Raw genomic sequence first — 12,168 nt, 5'->3', positions numbered from 1 at the left:
CTGGGCCCTGGCCCCTGGCTCCTCAGGCTCCTTGGCCAGAGACCCTACCCTGTCCTGACTGTGGTGGTTTTCCACCATGAAGGGAATGTGACTTGCTGCCAGCCCATCTGCTTTGACCTCAATTTTCAATTCCCTTCTTCTGTGAGTAATCAGATCAGTCGTTTGGACGTGCAAAGGAAAGAGGTCGTGTGTAGGGAAATGGCAGCTCAAAGTTTATGGCTGAGGATGGTCAAATCACCGGGAGCTGCGAGGTTCAGGGCCAGCAGGCAGTCCCCACTGCACGGCGAGAGCTGCCCCGTGTAGCCAGACTTTCTGTGTTGGGGTCAGTCAGCAAATCCAATAGGAGAGGTGGAGCCCAGAGAGCGGAGAGCTAATGACAGAGAGTCAGGCGAGCTATGCAATTATGGGATGCTGAGCACTAATGCAGTCCAAACCTTAATGAGTCGCGGTCCCTAGACTCCAAAATTGAGAAGAGCAGCTTATTATGTGGCGGCATGGTGGCCGTGGCTGGGAGGGGACCGACTTGTGGCGGGGCCATGCCGGGTTCACTGGGCCTAGTCTCTTCCCTGAAAAAGCTTGGGGTGTCCTTGATAGACCTCTGTCTAGGCCTGGGCCCCCCATCTGCTGGGGCCTTGTGTACCCCACTTGTTATCATGCCTCGCCCTAGAACAAGCAAAATGAGAACTAGCTCTTCCCTGTGTGGGTTTTCTATCTCACCCAGGCTAGACACCCAGGAGCCAGGCCTGTCCCTTTCCCTCCTTCACCCTCACATCCTCTCCTCTCCCTCCCAGACCAGTCACTTCCTCTCCCATGTCACTCACTGCCAAGTTCAGGCTTCCATCCTCTCTCTGCTTTATGCCCACCAGCTCCCGGTAGGTCAGCCTCTTGTACTTAACCTTGCTTTGATCCAGTTTCTACTAACTCTCTGAACAATGATAGCATTGCCCTGTTCTACAGCGTTTTTGTGGCTCCAAATTATCTTTAAGATTAAACCCAAATTACTAATCAAGTCAGGGTCTTTGATCACCTGGCCTCTATCTCTCCCTTTAGGTCCTTCCTCAGCCACTCATGCGGAGCCCCCCAACCCCCATGCTTGAGTCCGGTGAGAATCCTTGGTGTATTTCTATTTTTAGGCCTCTAGGCTTTTCCATGTTTGTGCGGAGGTCTTTTTGCCCTCACCATCCTGGCCAGCTCCTCTTCTCTAAGAACCGGGGCAAATGTCACTTCCTTTGTATATATATTCCCAGGCCAAGTCAGGCCCTCTGTCTCCTGTGGCCCTCAGCCATCCTGCTCACAGCTTCTTGATGGCTTCATGATGGCAGTCTGATGTTTAGTTGATAGGAGCGGAGACACAGACTGGGTCTGAGTAATGGCTCTACCACTTAACTCACCATGTGGCCTCTTCTGACAGAAGTCTCCTCATCTATAAATGGGGACAATAATAGTTTTCTCTTTTAGATTGCAGGGGTGGGGAGAGGGTGGATTAAAAGAGATAATACATAGAGAGGGCTTACAACACTGCCCTGCTCGGTGCATGTTAGCTGCTGTTGGATTTACCACTGGAGTGGATTCCTGGTATTTTCTTGCCTGTTTGGGGTCTTAGCTGAGCTCTGTACTTTCTGGAATTTTCTCCTGGTTGGTTTTGCCCTCAGCTCCTAGGACAGGCTGGTGAGCAGGTACACAGAAAGCTCTGCAACATCAGGGCCTCAGGCCTGGCCCCAGCACACACTGGTTGTGGGACCTGATGGGACAGTTAACTTCTGGCCTCTGCTCGTAGGGGCCCTTTTGGAGGGCAGTTCCGCATGTGGAGACCCAAGGTGAAGAATCTTTCGTCCTCAGAGTCTGCCCACAACTGGGGTATAGAGAACCTTGACCAGAGCCTGAGGCTTGGGTGTGGTAGAGGAAAGGGGTCCTAGGAGTTGGGGATGGGAGGCTTTTGCTTCTATGGAGTCTTGGCCACAGTGTATACCAGGTCTTGAAAACCCACTAGTGGTGACTTATCTACTGACAACTGCATTTTCCAGAACTATCCAGAGGTACCAGGATGGCAATGGACACATTCAATATGTGAATTCTCCTAAATGTTCCACTTCAGCAAATGAAAAGACTCTCCTTAAAGGAAGGAGAACAGAATGGGAAAGACAAAGCCTTTTCAGTCTATCCATCAGGTCCTGTGGGAGAGCCCTGAAGGTGGAGGGCAGCCTAACGCTGACCCTGTGTGTGTGAGAATGCATTTGTAATTTTTATCTGACAGTGCTAAACATGCCATTTGGACAGGGCAGGGCCAGAAGCAGCACTTAAGCATGTGGGGTCTGGAGTGTGATGGGCTGAGTTCAGAGTCAAACTCTGCCCCTTACGAGCTGGGGGATGTCAGATAGTTCACTTTCCCTCTCCAAACTTCAGCTTCTTTAACTGTAAGCTCGAGGCAGTGGGATTGCCCTCCTTGTAGGGTCATTCTGAGACACAGATAAGGTAATATCCATGAGCCATCCGTGTGAGGGCTGGCATGAAGCCCAACCTCTATAAAGGTTGGCAGTGATGATTTGGGGTTTCATCTTGCCCCTCACCCTGAGCCACCGAGGCTGCATTACAGTGCTGGTTAATATTATTCCCATTGGATTCCTAGCTCAGTCCCATAGACACCGAACCTCCTCAGCGCACCAGGTCCTGGGCTGGGTGCCATGTTGGGAGCTCGTGACAGACGTGAGCCCTGCCCTTGGGTCCAGTGGACGAAGCAGATATCAATCCAGTAGTGAAACAATCGAGGTTAGCGTCCCAGCAGGGGAAAGACAGGGTCCTACAGACTCATGGGACACCTGGGACATAAGCTCCCCTCGGAGTCAGAGCACCCTATTTCAACAGAGACGTTCAGACAAGATTTCACGGGTGTATGGGCATCGGCAGGGTGGAGAGGAGATGGGGAGAGGGGGGCCAGCCTGTGCAAAGGCTGGAAGGGCCGGAAGTGACGGCAGAGGGACTGAAAGAGCTCCACGTGGCTGGGACAGAAGTTGGGAGTGAGGGGGACGGCAGGTCAGGGATGTGACTCTGGGGAGGCGAGTGTCGTGCGCACAAGCCTGCAGCTATGAAGAGGCAGAGGTGGGAAGGGGGCCTGGGGGATGGTGTGTCATCAGGTGTTTTTGCTGTCATTACCGTCATCCCGGCTCTCCTACGTAGGCTGGTAGTGCCGAGAGACACGCATGGAGCCTTTTAAGAGGTTAAGAATGAGTCATTCCTTAGTTAATGAAAGGCCAGGGAATGTTAATCAGCATCCCCCTCTCCCCGGGGCACATCTAAAATGCCTGAGTTTGACAGAGCTAACAAGATGGGCTCTGAGTCATCGGAGAGTGGGCAGCTGTCAAATGAACATATTGGTTTATTGGATTGGAAACAGTTACCTGGAGCCAAATTCTTGTTCCTTGGCTTTCTGAAACAAAAACACACACCACTGGGGTCCTGGACAGACCGGGGGGTGGTGAGGATATGGGCTTTGGAGTTAGCAGAACTGGAGGGATGTCTAGGCTCTGCCATTGACCTCTCTGAGCCTTGGTTTGCCCTCCTCTGTAAAATGGGGATACTAAATAGCATTTCTGTGAATCCAAACGGGGATTATATGTGCAAGCACTTGATACGTGCTTGGCTTGTGCAAGGTACTCAGCGTTTCCTTTATAGCATGCTTGGAACGATGCTAGGTTCTTTTAAAAATTGATTTTTTAGAGTGGTCCGACAGAGGATTAGCTTTCTCCCACCACGTTATACTGGACACTTTAATGACAGAGAATGCTGTGGGACGCATATATCCAAGTGGGTAGGGTAAATTATGAAAGTGGGGGCTTCTGGAAAACAGTCTGAAAACTCTTCCCAGTGCGACAGCATGGAGCAGAGGTTGTGCCCCAGAGATGGCCGAGGATACAGAGATCACACAGGGAAAGAGACCAACCCCAGCATAATAGGTGGGTACAAGAACCATTTTGCACAGTCCGCTGTAGGAGAGAAAGCCTCCTTCCTAGTTCTGGGATTGCCCACATGGGTCAGTTACAAGTTAGCAACAGAACTTCTGTGAGCTGCCCAACACCGCATGTCATGAAGGCTCGACACGGGCCGTGTGAATTTGGAGAAGTTCGGGCTGGAGTGTTGCAAAGTCCCAGGGCACAGAAAGGCCAGGGCCAGTGCAGCTCAGCGTGGGCTTCTGGGTGGATCAGAAGCAGGGCAATGTAAACACGGGAAGATTCAAACAAGATCAGAGAAGCAACATTTCCTCTAGCCCAAAGTGGCTGGGGCCTCACCAGGACCTTAGTGAGGAGGGGTTAGAAGTTAATATCATAACCACACTGTAAATTATTTATAGCTTGTTGCATAAATAATTGTACTTAAATTAACTGTTTAGTAAACAGTTTACAATTCACTGCATAGTGAGGTTAAGTCACTGTATATGAATCTGTGTGTTGTTTTTACAAAGCCCTTAGTGAGAGAGAGCCTTCCAGGTTGGGCCGTAGAGAGGTATAGGGGCTAGGTGGACCCAGCTGACATCTGGTGACAAGATTCCTTCCATGCTTGGGAGGAATGCTTCTCTTGACGCAGGGGAAGCCTGGAGGGCCCACAGTGGCTCCCAAGGCCCCGCGTGATCTAGCCTAGAGCTGAGCTCATGTCCTATTCAATTCCCTTGCTCAAGCCACGTTGATCTCCCACCCTTTCTCAAACAAATCAGGCATACTCCCAAGGTGGGCCTTTGCACGCTCTGGTCCCTCTGCCTGCATGACTCTGTACCCATATGCCAACATGGTTGACTCTCCCACCACCTGGAAGCTTTCGTCCAGGCCTTACTTCTTCCGCGAGCCCGGCCATTAATTCATTTCAAATGGCAGTTCCCTCCCTGCCTCCTGCAGGAGCAATCTCATCCATACTTATTCTAACTCGGAGAGAAATGATCTGCTTTTTACATATTCTATCCTTTTTCATTCATTATTATTATTATATTTATTGCCCCCTGCTCTGGAGGAGAGGCAGAGATATGTTTGTTTTGCTCACCAGTGTGTCCCAAGCAGCTAGACCCGTTCCCGCACATAAGTGAGCACCTAGGAAATGTGCACTGAGCGTTCAGGGTGGGATTTGTGGGAGTGTGTGGGCCACACGCCCCATGTGGATGCTGGGAGCCCTGGGTGGTTCTGAAATGAGGTGCTACGTGAGGACAGTCCAGAGAGAGGGACTGGACCCCAAGGAAGAAATGGGCCCACTGCGCTCAACATGCCTCAGACTGAGCCGTCTTCTGAACAGGTTTCTCCCGTTGGTCTTGTGCTCAAGTGAAAAATCGGGGGTTCTCTTTGTCCCTTTCATTCATCATCTGTGTGCATCAGCGTCCAGGATCCAAGATCAAGGACCATCTCCAACGACTGTCCTCCAACATCGTGGCGCTGGTGTTGCTTCCTTCTCACCTCACACTCGAAAGTCATTTTGGCTGAATATAAGGTTTTTGGCTCACATTTTATTTCTCTGAGTATATTAAATAAGTTACTCTACTTTTTTTCTAGTATGAAATGTTGCTATCACAAAACAAACAAACTGATGATAGCATCATTTTTTTTAATCCCTTACAAGTAACATGCACTTATTTCTAAATGCACAAAGGATTTCCTTTCTTTCTTTTTAAAAATCTAATAATCTTGTGCTCGCTTTGGCAGCACATCTACTAAAATTGGAATGATACAGAGATTAGCACGGCCCCTGCACAAGGATGACATGCAAATTCGTGAAGCCTTCCATATTTAAAAAAATAAATAAATAGAAGTCTAGTAATCTTACTAAAATATGTCTTGTATGTTTGTTTTCATGTACAGAGTATGCCTTTTCAATATGTAACAATATGAATATGTAACACTATGAAACAACATATTTTTTCCCAAGAACGTTTTCCCAGCTCATAGCTTTTCATATGCATTTTGTTGTGTGTTTTGGGTTCCTCCCTAGGGAACTCTCTTTCTCTTTTTTTTTCAAGTAGCCTCCACACCCAGCATGGAGCCCAAGGCAGGGCTTGAACTCATGACCCTGAGATCAAGACCTGAGCTGAAATCAGGAGTTGGATGCCCAGCCGACTGAGCCACACAGGCACCTCTCTTGGGAACTCTTATTGTATGTATGTTCCATCTTTTTTGCCCATCCTTAAACTTCATCACTTTCTTGCAAACCTGTTTTTATCTTTCTTCATTTTTTAAAAAATTTAAAACCTTTTTTTTTGTTTTTGCATTTGATTTTCTTAAGGCATTATCCCACATTTTCTTCTTGTTTAATCTGTTTTGAAGATGACATTTCCTGTTTATGTCTAATTCTTTTCTTAAGATATCTCTTTTCTGAGGTTTTGTGCTTCTCTTTCACAACTTACATCGTTTTTAAAAATTTTAAGTTCATTTTGAACTAGTATATTACATTCCCTTCTGTTTTGTGAGACCATTTTCCTGGTATTTTCTCATTGTAGGGATACTATTTTGTTATTTATTCTCTTTTTTAAATGATTATGTGTGGAATGAGAGTTCAGTATTTTTGTGCTGCTTATTTTTACATGAAATTAGTTTTCATGAACTTTTAGAGGGAAGCAGGGCTCAGGAAGGCAGTTCTAAATTCATACAGCTCCATCCTTGTTTTTGTGTAAGGTTCAACGTCATGTGATCTGCTTTCTGAGAGTTCCAGCTCTGCTTCCACCCCTTCCATGGACCTCTCACCTTTGTCTCTGAGGTCCCAGTCCTGCTCAATTCTGATCGTGCTTCCAGAAGTTTCTTCTCCACATGGCAGTTTGTTAGAGAAGGGACTCCTGCTAGGTTAGTTTTTAGAATTCTTGGTAGGTGCCTTGCACACACTTGATCATGGAGAGGCACGTCCCCTCCTAGTTTCAGCAACTATTGAATGGTCATACTGTGATTTCCAATAAATACCCAGTGACTATGGGGGGGGGTCCCCCTCCCTCATATTCCTCAGACACCACCCCATTGCTCCCTCCTCCTTCCTCTTGGACAGATGATGTCCAGCAGGTCTTGTAGCTTTAAGTGGTCGATCCCACCTGCTTGTATTTTGAGTTTTATGGGGATATTTTATCATCTAGTTTTGTTGTAAATTTTATCCATAAGGTTTCGGTTTCATTATCTTTGTTGTTCTGCCGGTTTTTCACCTGGGAATTTAGAGCAATTTAAAAACTGCTGTCACGACGGCCATCTTCCCAGAGTTTTCCTTATTTCTCTACTTCGAAGTAATTAAATTTCTTATGATACAGCTGCTTTAGTTGAAACTTCTCTAATAACAACTGACATGTATAATACTTCCTGTCAGGCATTATTCTAAGCAAGTAGATATACATATTTGCATAAATGCATATGTATGTATATGTATATACTCTCTTCACTTAATCATCCCAAAAAACCTGGGGGCTGGGTAGTATTTTCATTTCTTTTCTACCAACGAGGACACTGAAGCACAGAGAGATTCAATAACTTGCCCAAAGTTATGCAGGTGGCAAGTGGCAGATGTGGGATTTAATCTAGGCAATCCAGCTCCCGAGTTCACGCTCTGTTGGGAACAGTGATACCCCACAAAAGCCACATAATGCCTAGGAGACCCAGTGGTGTGCCCGGCTCTGATGGTGGCACCATGGTGCCTAGAAGACACAGCAGCAAGAGAAGAAGTGGTGACTGTGATCAGCATGAGATATTTAGTGGAGGAGGACAGCGGGAGAGCCCCTGGAAGGAAGGGTCGCCGTGCCAGTGGGCCTGACAGGACCTGGCAGGCAGGGTAATCCCAGTGTAAGGGTGCTAAAGGAATTAAAGATGACAGATTTGGGGGAGGATCTACACTTGACCTTTGAACGATGCAGGGGTTAGGGGCACCCACCCCCCCAACACAGTGGAAAATCCACATGTCACCCTTGACTCCAAAACTTAACTACTAATAGCTTACTACTGATCGGAAGCCTGACTGATACCATAAAGTCAACTAACACATCATTTCTGTGTTACATATGTCCTGTACTGTATTCTTACCAAGTAAACTGGAGAAAAGAAAACGTTACTGAGAAAATCATAAAGAAGAGAAAATATGTCTACAGTACTGCACTATCCACCTATAAGTGGACCCGTGCAGTCCAAACCTGCATTGTTCAAGGGTCAGCTGTATATGTGATGAACTCTGGGGACTCCTGGATAATGCTTGAGGTGTGTGGCGCATGGTGTTGGGATGAGAAAGAGGTTGGGTTACATTTACTTATGTCTGTCTCTCCCCTAGATGGGGTGAGTGTCCTGAGGGCAGGGACCAGCACAGAGTGTGTGTGCTCAACATCGATAGTGCTTCAGTGAATCAGGTCAAGTAGGGGTTGTCTGATAGGCATGGCTTCAATGTTTTAAGCCTTATTGAACTGAGTGAAGATATTTTGTGTTTGTTACAGGTGTCCTATGGGGACAGCACTTCCCATAGGAGCTAAGATCTCTCTTTAGCCACTCCCTACCCCCCCCCACCCAACCCTGGGCTTGAGTGTCCATATCCATACTTTACCATTTTCCTAGAAGTTCTGAGAATTGGGACAGTGGTTGCAAAGGGCCCAAGCTTTATGGCTTAGTGGAATCAAGGAATGTTTGTAGAATGACTTGTACAAAAGGTTTCTCTGATTCTACTGATACCTGGTCACGTGTTTCTATTTAACACAGAAGTTTTTATTATGATGTCTTTTGTGGAATGGAGTTACTTACCCAGCTCTTAAACTTGAACCACGCTGCAGGGAACTCACCTACACTTTGTCTGACATGCCGGCCAGAGATCGAAACCAAATCTCCTGAAGTGTAATTCAGAACAGAGGATTGCGTGAGTTCAAGGGTTTCCCATGTGTCAGGCCAGAGCACTCATGCTTATCTTGTAACACCCCTACAAGCCCAGAAAATATTTCCAGCTGGCATGGCAGGGCTTACAATCCATGCTTCCTAGGCAATTTCTGATTTACTTGATCGCTTAAATATTTACTGATCCCGACCATGTGTCAGGCCTTGTGCTGAGTGCTGGTGATGCTGAGGGAGGTCAATGCCTGCCTTTGAGGATATCTCGAAGTTGGTGGAAGAGAGAAACAGGTGGAGAAACTGTAGAGTATGGTCAGTAGGTAAACAGTCTTTGGAATCGGGTTGCCTGCAGGGAGTCCTGGCTCTCTTAAGTCATATAAGTCTTCTGTACCTGTGTATTTTCATCTGTGAAATGGAGACAAGGAAAGTGTGTACTTAATCAGGATATTCTGAGAATAAAATAATGTGTGATAATTATATAACCCTTGGGGTACTATAAGGGTCCAATAAATATTAATTATTATTCCTGATGGGTTTTGTCTATTTTCCCTTTTCCTCTGCTTTCAGAACTGCTTTTCATCCAATTCCCTATTTTTTTTAAATGCCAAACACAGTGCTTGCTTCGGCAGCACATATACTAAATGCCAAACACAATTATATTGTAATCTCAATGGTTTAGTTGTAATTTGGGCAGCTTGGGTGCAAAGCATACTGGGTAAAATCAGGCTGGGTGGGAGACAGATACATGCCTTGAGCAGCCAACCCATTTTTCCCCTCCAGCTTTGATGGGTCAGAACTTCTTGAAGTCCTCCCAGCCCTCCTGGAGTTGGCCCTGGACCTAAGGGGGCTGCGCCTACTTGATGGGGCCTGAGGCCTAGTCACTGAATGAGGTTAAGAGGAGGCGGGGGTCTCTGCGCTTCCTAACCTACCCAGTTTATTCTTCTCAGTATGCTTGTTTGCTCCTTAGTGGGGAAAGAGGAGGTATCTCTTCAAACAATCTCTAGAAATGGAAGTTATTTTAAGCTCATTCTTAAAGAAAACCAGATTCTGCTTTCCCGAAGGCACCCCCGTCTGTCCTCGCCTCTGCGGCTGTCACCCTGGAAGGCCGCTCCGGCAGTTGGGCAGGCCGGGAGTGGGTTTGGCCTGGAAGCAGCAGCTGCATCTCTAGAGCTGGGTTCCCGGTCCGCCCTGTACCCCAGAGCTTTAGGCAGAGCCAGGGGCTCCCAGCTTTCCTTCTTCCTCCCGTTGCTCATAAGCAGCCCCAGAACTCTTTGCTTGGGAAAATTGTCCTTCCTGTCTCCCTGTGTCAGGCTGTCTCATCTTGCTCTTTGCTCCTTGATGTGTTTTTGTTTTTTTTTTTTTAAAGGTTATTAGAGTGGGAAGCAGTAAAGCAAAGAGGTTAAGAGGTTAAGAGTGAAAGAGACCAAAGTTTTAATGTCAATGCTACTACCTTCTACCTGGGTGAATTACCTCTCTCATCCTGGCTTCCTCATCTGTAAAATGGGGATAATAATACTACTAACGCAGACACTTGTCTTGAGGGGTAAATTAAACGATTCGTGTAAAGCACTTAGCACAGGGCTCAACATGTGGCATGTGCTCAGAAACTTCTAGCCATTGTGATGGTAATTATTGTAGGTGCTGAAGCATTCCATGGGGGACACACAGCAAAGAGAACTAACATTTTTGAGCATTTCTTTAGGCCATGCAATGTCCTAAGTCCTTCACGTTCACCATTTAATATAATTCTTTCATCTCTGAAATTACTACCTTTATTTTCAGATAAAGAAATTGAGGCTCAGAGAGGTTAAGAAACTTACTAAAGAGACTAATCTATGTTGTTAAAAAGTCAGGATACTGGATATCCTCGTTGGGGAGTGACCAAAAGGGGGTGCCAGGGAGACTACCGGGATACGGGCAATGTTTCAAAACTGGTTCCTGGACACATGAGTGTGTCGACCTTATGAAAATTCATCAGACTGCAGCTTGATATTATAATTTGTTCACCTTCATGTGCATATGTTATTTCAATACAAATTTCAGAAAAAGGGGGAAAAAGCAGCAATAGCTTTCCTTCAGCCACACAGATTGTAAGTTGCAGAGCCAGCCCTTCACGCCCCCACATGCAAAGGTACAAGCCTTCTTGGTCTGGGCCTATAGTAGCTTTTCGTAGGCTTCCTTACACAGTGGGCTGTTTCATCCCCAGGAAGCTTGGGTTCAAAGCCTGTTCAGGCAACTAAGGAGAGAGCAGGATCATCAGAGAGGCGTCTGAGGGCCTGACTCTGCCCAAGGGGGCCTCCCTGGGCAGGTCCAGGAGGCCTGCCTGGAACCAGCCATTGGTGGGCTCCAGGGCAGATCATAGGACCAACTGGAAGACGAAGCCAACTAGGCTTCCCACATTCCTTTCGTCTGAGAGAACAACTTATGTCCTTTGGCCCAACCAGGTACCCTCTTTCCTTCCACTTCCAGGTTTTTTGAGGGAGCTTCCACTCCTGGCTCCTTAGCTACTAGGTTCCTCCTACATGTCCACTGGAGCTTGGATTGCTCCAGTGGAGGATGATACATTCTCTAGGTTTTCCTCCCATGAGGCTCATGACACAAAGCCGGAGAGACAGCCAGTTCCAGCCTGGGCTCCTATTTGGGGAAGAGGCAATGGAAATGCAATTCTTCCTGTGGATAATGGAGTAAGGAACCCTCAGCTCTGTTAGCTGGATTCTACCTCTCTCCCCGGAACCCCATTTCTTCAAAGAAACATTCAAACTTTAAAATAGTTTTAGATTTACAGAAAGTTGCAAAGATAGTACAGATGGCCCCTGTATGCTACCCACATACCCAATTACCTTGATCGTTAGCGTCCCCTGTGAGCATGGTACATTTGTTACAACCGAGGAACCATCATTAGTCTGTTGCATTAACTAAACTCCAGACTTTATTTGGCTTTTACTAGTTTTCCATGAGGGTTCTTTTCTGTTTCAGGATTCCATCCAGGAGATCCTGCTGTAGTCAGTCATCATGTCTCCCTTGTCTCCCGTTGCCGCTGATAGTTTCTCAGCGTGACCTTGTTGGTGAGGACACTGGCACTTGTGAGGAGTATTGATTAGGTATTCTGTAGAATGTCCCTTAGCTGATCCCTGAGGCCCTTCGCATGATTAGACTAAAGTTCGGTGTTTGGGAGAAGAAAGTCCTGCGCGGGGCACCTGGGTGGCTCAGTGGGTTAAGCCGCTGCCTTCAGCTCAGGTCATGATCTCAGGGTCCTGGGATCGAGTCCCGCATCGGGCTCTCTGCTCAGCGGGGAGCCTGCTTCCCCCTTCCTCTCTCTCTGCCTGCCTCTCTGCCTACTTGTGATCTCTCTCTGTCAAATAAATAA

At 47.1% G+C, this 12,168-nt stretch overlaps 1 protein-coding gene across 1 annotated transcript in view; it reads left to right on the top strand.

The window, feature by feature from the left end:
- The window catches only part of LOC111150008 (INSC, spindle orientation adaptor protein), a 121,318-nt gene that overhangs the window by 42,346 nt on the left and 66,804 nt on the right, over positions 1-12,168 (top strand). The gene's annotated exons all lie outside the window — the stretch shown is intronic.

The sequence above is a fragment of the Enhydra lutris genome, unplaced genomic scaffold, assembly GCF_002288905.1.
Source record: "Enhydra lutris kenyoni isolate GAN:26980312 unplaced genomic scaffold, ASM228890v2 scaffoldscaffold22, whole genome shotgun sequence".
In the NCBI taxonomy this organism is placed as follows: domain Eukaryota; kingdom Metazoa; phylum Chordata; class Mammalia; order Carnivora; family Mustelidae; genus Enhydra; species Enhydra lutris.
The sequence above is the reverse complement of the archived record's forward strand: the minus strand, read 5'-3'. Positions and strand labels throughout refer to the sequence as shown.